This window comes from Haliotis rufescens, unplaced genomic scaffold (genome assembly GCF_023055435.1).
Source record: "Haliotis rufescens isolate VD_foot unplaced genomic scaffold, xgHalRufe1.0.p SCAF_3, whole genome shotgun sequence".
NCBI classification, from domain to species: Eukaryota; Metazoa; Mollusca; class Gastropoda; order Lepetellida; family Haliotidae; genus Haliotis; species Haliotis rufescens.
The window spans coordinates 63,187,448-63,194,765 of record NW_025964001.1 but is presented as its reverse complement, the minus strand read 5'-3'; positions in this window follow the sequence as shown (position 1 = coordinate 63,194,765).

The window sequence follows — 7,318 nt, the reverse complement described above, 5'->3', positions numbered from 1 at the left end:
CTGAACAACAAAAGTTCCTGTGACATTGAATAAGATTTAATGCAAAGTTCTGTTTTTTACCAAATCTGAAACAATTTCGGTTTGCAACAGATAAAAGACTCCTGTAAGTCTTCAAATGGTTTAATTTGCAATACTGACTCCAGAAAATGCGTGATTTCATAAAAAACATGAACATGCCAAAATGTCAATTTACATATCAGTAGCGTGTGTGTCCACCTTTGGTTGCGATGCAAGCAACACATCTTCGTCTCATGGAATGGACCAGTCCTGTGGGATATCTGTTCATATCTGCTGGATCATGTTTCGAAGTTCCTGGAGTGTCTGTGGAACGGTAACTTCTCAGTCTGCCTACATCTCAATCTGCCTACACCTTTTTTGTAGGCAGACTGAGTATAAATTAGTAATTAGTGTCGGCAGACTGAGTATAAATTAGTAATTAGTGTAGGCAGACTGAGTATAAATTAGTAATTAGTGTCGGCAGACTGAGTATAAATTAGTAATTAGTGTAGGCAGACTGAGAGTAATGAAATGCTATCTTACCTGGTGAAAAGTGGAATGGTCCACAATGTAACAGCGAGAGAAAAGGAAGATGTTGCTTTATAAATGAAATTGCCTACAATTTCACAGTTTAGAATAAGATGTTGCTTTACATACATGTGGTATCAACAGTAGATTAAAAAAAACATCGGCCGCACGGCTTTTCAGACACAAAATAATTTAAAGGTTAATGTGAGACATGCCAATGTTTCTTTGTTTGTTTTGGTTAGTTACCAAAATACTTTATTGAGTTTCAATGTCTTCTCAGTTAAGGATTAACCAATTAACTCAGGGATCAAACACTTACTTATCTACTTTATTTGTTTTTATTAGTTAATCCTATTCACACTTTTACTCACATTGTTAACCTATTACTTTATTTCAAGGAGTATTTTATTCTAAAAACCCTGAAGTAGTATAAAAGGCACTTTGGTTACAGTGTTATGATGGCTGCGTTACAGAAAGTTGAGTTCATCACTTCTCAGGCTGGAGGTCAGCAAGTCTTGTTTGGAGGCTTCAGGTATCAGTGAGTGAGTATGGTTTTACGCCGTTTTTAGCAATATTCCAGCAATATCACGGCGGGGGACACCAGAAATGGGCTTCACACATTGTACCCATGTCGGGAATCGAACCCGGGTCTTCGGCGTGACGAGCAAACGCTTTAACCACTAGGCTACCCGACCGCCCCGCTTCAGGTATCACCTGAACAACCGCCGACAGACTGCAACTCACTGGAAGTGTGTCTTGGCTAACTGTCTTGGCAAAATTAGCACAGTTGGTCAATTTGTTCGAAATTCATCCCCTCACAACCACGAAGTTTTTGAAGACGACACAACCTTACGCCTCATGAGTAATATACAGAGACTCTACAGAGAGGATGCAGAATCCCGAGAATCATGAGACGATCTGCCTGCCTTCCCCTCCTGCCACCAGACACAGTTCAAGATGCATGGCTGGAGATCCTGGAAGATAGGCCGGACATTCCTCTTTTGGACAACTTCACTGACTACGTGACATCTACATGGGTGGAGGATGAAGCCATTTTCAGATTCGAATGTGGAACCAACACAACAATACAGGGCCGAGAACTAACAATCACCTCGAAGGATGGCATTCACGCCTGAATGGAAGCCTAGGAAAGGTCAATCCAAATTGAAGGAATTTGAGAAGATCGACAATATTCGAAGAGCTCAACTTCAACACGGCGGCCAGCAAGCTCCCCGAAGGAGAGTATACAGAGACTTGGACTCGCGTCTTCAGACACTGAAAGTGAAGCTTGTGCAAGGACAGATGACCTCAATGAACTTCTTAGATGCTGTCAGCCACTTGTTGAAACTGAAGATGTGAACTGTGAACTAAGATGACGATGTGAACTATTGACAGATCTGGGCCCAATTTCTCAACACAAAGTTTTTGCTATTAAATAACATTAAATATTACACATTCTTTTTGGTTTGTCTAACAGCCTGGACACTGTTATTATTGAAATAGGGGTGTTCTCATTGTGCCTACACTTTAATTTACAGTGTAGGCAGACTGAGATGTAGGCAGACTGAGAGTGAACCTGTGGAACACGTGGTTGACGTCGAAGGCGCCGATCCATCTCATCCCACATGTGCTCGATTGGTGAGAGATCAGGGGAGCGATACGGCCAGGGATGACATTCACGTTGTTTTGTTGAAGAGAATCCTGAACAAGTCGAGCAATATAAAGCGTTGTCATGTTGAAAGGTAATGCCTGGGCCATGACGACGCAAAAACGGTAGAACCACAGGGCCGATGATCTCGTCGCGGTAGTGCTGTCAATTGAGAATTCTCTCTACCACGATCAAACGGGTCCTCTGTCTTGCTGTAATCCCACCCCATACCATAACGCTGCCGCCCCCCAACCGATCTTCTTCAATGACACAATGATTGACGTAACGTTCACCCCGACGTCGGTACACTCGAATCCGTCCATCGGTGTGGCTGAGGTGAAAACGAGACTCGTCAGTGAATAGAACTTGTCCCCACTGCATGGCCGTCCAGCGTAGACGCTGTCTGCACCACTGTAGACGTGCTTGACGGTGGTTTCCTGTCAAAATGGGACGTCTGACGGGTCTTCTGGCGACAATCCCTGCACATCTGAGGCGACGACGTACGGTTTGTGAAGATATGCGTCGTGTGAAGCCCATTTCTGGTGTACCCCGCCGCGATATTGCGGGAATATTGCTAAAAGCGGCGTATAACCATACTCACTAACTCACAGTCTATGTGTAATCTGGAGAGACACGGAACTTTCCATTTCGCCGCAGTGTGTTTCTGGCTGACTCACGCACCTATCTTTTTTCTTTGTAAAAGGAGAACTTTACAATAATCGGACGTGGACTCAGCTTACTGGGTAATATGTATCTCAGACCTTTTCAACTCTTTTTCCATAAAAGTTCTCACTTTCTTCTCACTTTCATTCCAGCTTTCTCTTCTACCGTCGTCCCCTATTCCAAAGAAGACTAAGTTTTCTACGCGTGATCGGGATTCTAGTTGTTCGAGTCTGTTCATTAGCATATTATTTTCTTCTTCAAGTTTATCGACTACTGTCTACATGTTATCCTGTTCTGATTTCAGTGCGTTTAGAGTTTTTTCAAAGTTGTCGAACTTACTGTGCAAGACCTCAGGTCTCTCTGTATATTTATCAGTATTGCACCAACCTATATAGTGTCTTCACCTTCATGCTACATGTGCTGTTGTGTGTCTCTCTCTACCTAGACTCCTGGCGTGGAGAGAGATGGTCGACTCTGTCGTGTGTGTCGGGGACCCGGATTTCGCTCATCATTTCCACTCAAGAGTACCAAAACTGACCACTGTCGAATAAATCATCGGCCCACCGTCGGCCAAATCATCGGCCCACCGTCGGCTACATCATCGGCCCACCGTCGACTAAATCATCGGCCCACTGTCGACTACATCATCGGCCCACCGTCGGCTACATCATCGGCTCACCATCATCTCACCGTCGACTACATCATCGGCCCACCGTCGGCTACATCATCGGCCTACCGTCCACTACATCATCGGCCCACTGTCGACTACATCATCGGCCCACCGTCGGCTACATCATCGGCTCACCGTCATCTCACCGTCGACTACATCATCGGCCCACCGTCGACTACATCATCGGCCCACCGTCCACTACATCATCGGCCCACCGTCGACTACATCATTGGCCAACGGTGGACTAAATCATTGGCTAACCATCGGCTACATCATTGGCTCACCGTCGGCTACATCATCTGCCTACTGTCGACTACATCATCGGCCCACCGTCCACTACATCATCGGCCCACCGTCCACTACATCATCGGCCCACCGTAGGCCCACCGTCGACTACATCATTGGCCAACGGTGGACTACATCATTGGCTAACCATCGGCTACATCATTGGCTCACCGTCGGCTACATCATCTGCCTACTGTCGACTACATCATCGGCCCACCGTCCACTACATCATCGGCCCACCGTAAGCCCACCGTCGACTACATCATTGGCCAACGGTGGACTACATCATTGGCTCACCATCGGCTACATCATCGGCCAACCGTAAGCCCACCGTCGACTACATCATTGGCCAACGGTGGACTACATCATTGGCTCACCATCGGCTACACTTATTCCATTTGTCCTTCACTGGGGGCTTAGTCTGGACTGTAGGGTGGGTTATTTGATTGTACAGCTCAGACTTAGCCCCCAGTGACTATTTCCTGTTCCGGGAAATGAAATCTGCCCTACGTGGAAAACGCTTCCAGGATGACGAGGACACAAAGGCTGCTACAGAGGCGTGGTTAGAAGGCCAATCTGCGGATTTCTATAAAAGTGGTATTAAAAGCTTGAAGGACAAATGGAATAAATGTATTGAGGTGAATGGAGATTATATTGAAAAATAAACGTACAGAAGATTTTCTGCGATATACCCGAAAACTTGGGAGAAAATGGACCCATTTTTTTTGGAAACAAAACCAAAACAAATCTGTAGAGATTTAGTTTACTTATTGATATTCTGGAATATCACAATGTCAGATGCAACAATGTCTCACCGTCGACTACATCATCGGCCCACCGTCGGCCACATCATTGGCTCACCATCGACTACATCATCGGCCAACCGACGGCTACATCATCGGCCCACCGTCGGCCCACTGTCGACTAAATCATCGGCCCACCGTCGGCTACATCATCGGCCCACTGTCGACTAAATCATCGGCCCACCGTCGGCCACATCATCGGCCCACCGTCGGCTACATCATCGGCCCACCGTCGGCCCACTGTCGACTAAATCATCTGCCCACTGTCGACTACATCATCGGCCCACCGTCGGCTACATCATCGGCTCACCGTCATCTCACCGTCGACTACATCATCGGCCCACTGTCGACTACATCATCGGCCCACCGTCGGCTACATCATCGGCCCACCGTCGACTACATCATTGGCCCACCGTCGGCTACATCATCGGCTCACCGTCATCTCACCGTCGACTACATCATCGGCCCACCGTCGGCTACATCATTGGCCAACGGTGGACTACATCATTGGCTCACCATCGGCTTCATCATTGGCTCACCGTCGGCTACATCATCGGCTCACCGTCATCTCACCGTCGACTACATCATCGGCCCACCGTCGGCTACATCATTGGCCAACGGTGGACTACAACATTGGCTAACCATCGGCTTCATCATTGGCTCACCGTCGGCTACATCATCTGCCTACTGTCGACTACGTCATCGGCCCACCGTCCACTACATCATCGGCCCACCGTAGGCCCACCGTCGACTACATCATTGGCCAACGGTGGACTACATCATTGGCTAACCATCGGCTACATCATTGGCTCACCGTCGGCTACATCATCTGCCTACTGTCGACTACGTCATCGGCCCACCGTCCACTACATCATCGGCCCACCGTAGGCCCACCGTAGGCCCACCGTCGACTACATCATTGGCCAACGGTGGACTACATCATTGGCTAACCATCGGCTACATCATTGGCTCACCGTAGGCCCACCGTCGACTACATCATTGGCCAACGGTGGACTACATCATTGGCTCACCATCGGCTACATCATTTGCTCACCGTCGGCTACATCATCTGCCTATTGTCGACTACATCATCGGCTCACGGTCGACTACATCATCGGCCCACCGTCAGCTCACCGTCGACTACATCATCGGCTCAACGTTTGCTCACCGTCGACTACATCATCAGCCCACCGCTGCCCACACTCGGCTACATCATCGGCCCACCGTCGACTACATCATTGGCCAACTTTCGGCCCACCGTCGACTACAGTAGCCAATCCTTTCTTTGTCAAACCAACAGAGCACAGCATCTAGACATCACAGCAGCCAATCCTTTCTTTGTCAAACCAACGGAGCACAGCATCTAGATATCACAGTAGCCCCTCCTTTCTTTGTCAAACCAACGGAGCACAGCATCTACATATCACAGTAGCCAATCCTTTCTTTGTCAAACCAACGGAGAACAGCATCTAGACATCACAGCAGCCAATCCTTTCTTTGTCAAACCAACGGAGCACAGCATCTAGATATCACAGTAACCCCTCCTTCCTTTGTCAAACCAACAGAGCACAGCATCTAGATATCACAGTAGCCAATCCTTTCTTTGTCAAACCAACGGAGCACAGCATCTAGATATCACAGCAGCCAATCCTTTCTTTGTCAAACCAACGGAGCACAGCATCTAGATATCACAGTAACCCCTCCTTTCTTTGTCAAACCAACAGAGCACAGCATCTAGATATCACAGTAGTCAATCCTTTCTTTGTCAAACCAACGGAGCACAGCATCTAGATATCACAGCAGCCAATCCTTTCTTTGTCAAACCAACGGAGCACAGCATCTAGATATCACAGTAACCCCTCCTTTCTTTGTCAAACCAACAGAGCACAGCATCTAGATATCACAGTATCCACTCCTTTCTTTGTCAAACCAACGGAGCACAGCATATTGATATCACAGCAGCCAATCCTTTCTTTGTCAAACCAACGGAGCACAGCATCTAGATATCACTGTAACCCCTCCTTTCTTTGTCAAACCAACGGAGCACAGCATCTAGATATCACAGTAGCCAATCCTTTCTTTGTCAAACCAACGGAGCACAGCATCTAGATATCACAGCAGCCAATCCTTTATTTGTCAAACCAACGGAGCACAGCATCTAGATATCACAGTCATCCTTCCTTTCTTTGTCAAACCAACGGAGCACAGCATCTTGATATCACAGTAGCCCCTCCTTTCCTTGTCAAACCAACGGAGCACAGCATCTAGATATCACAGTAACCCCTCGTTTCTTTGTCAAGCCAATGGAGCACACCATCTTGATATCACAGTAGCCCCTCCTTTCCTTGTCAAACCAACGGAGCACAGCATCTTGATATCACAGTAGCCCCTCCTTTCTTTGTCAAACCAACGGAGCACAGCATCTAGATATCACAGCAGCCAATCCTTTCTTTGTCAAACCAATGGAGCACAGCATCTTGATATCGCAGTAGCCCCTCCTTTCTTTGTCAAACCAACGGAGCACAGCATCTAAATATCACAGTAGCCAATCCTTTCTTTGTCAAACCAATGGAGCACAGCATCTATATATCACAGTAGCCAATCCTTTCTTTGTCAAACCAACAGAGCACAGCATTTAGACATCACAGTAGCCAATCCTTTCTTTGTCAAACCAACGGAGCACAGCATCTAGATATCACAGGAGCCCCTCCTTTCCTTGTCAAA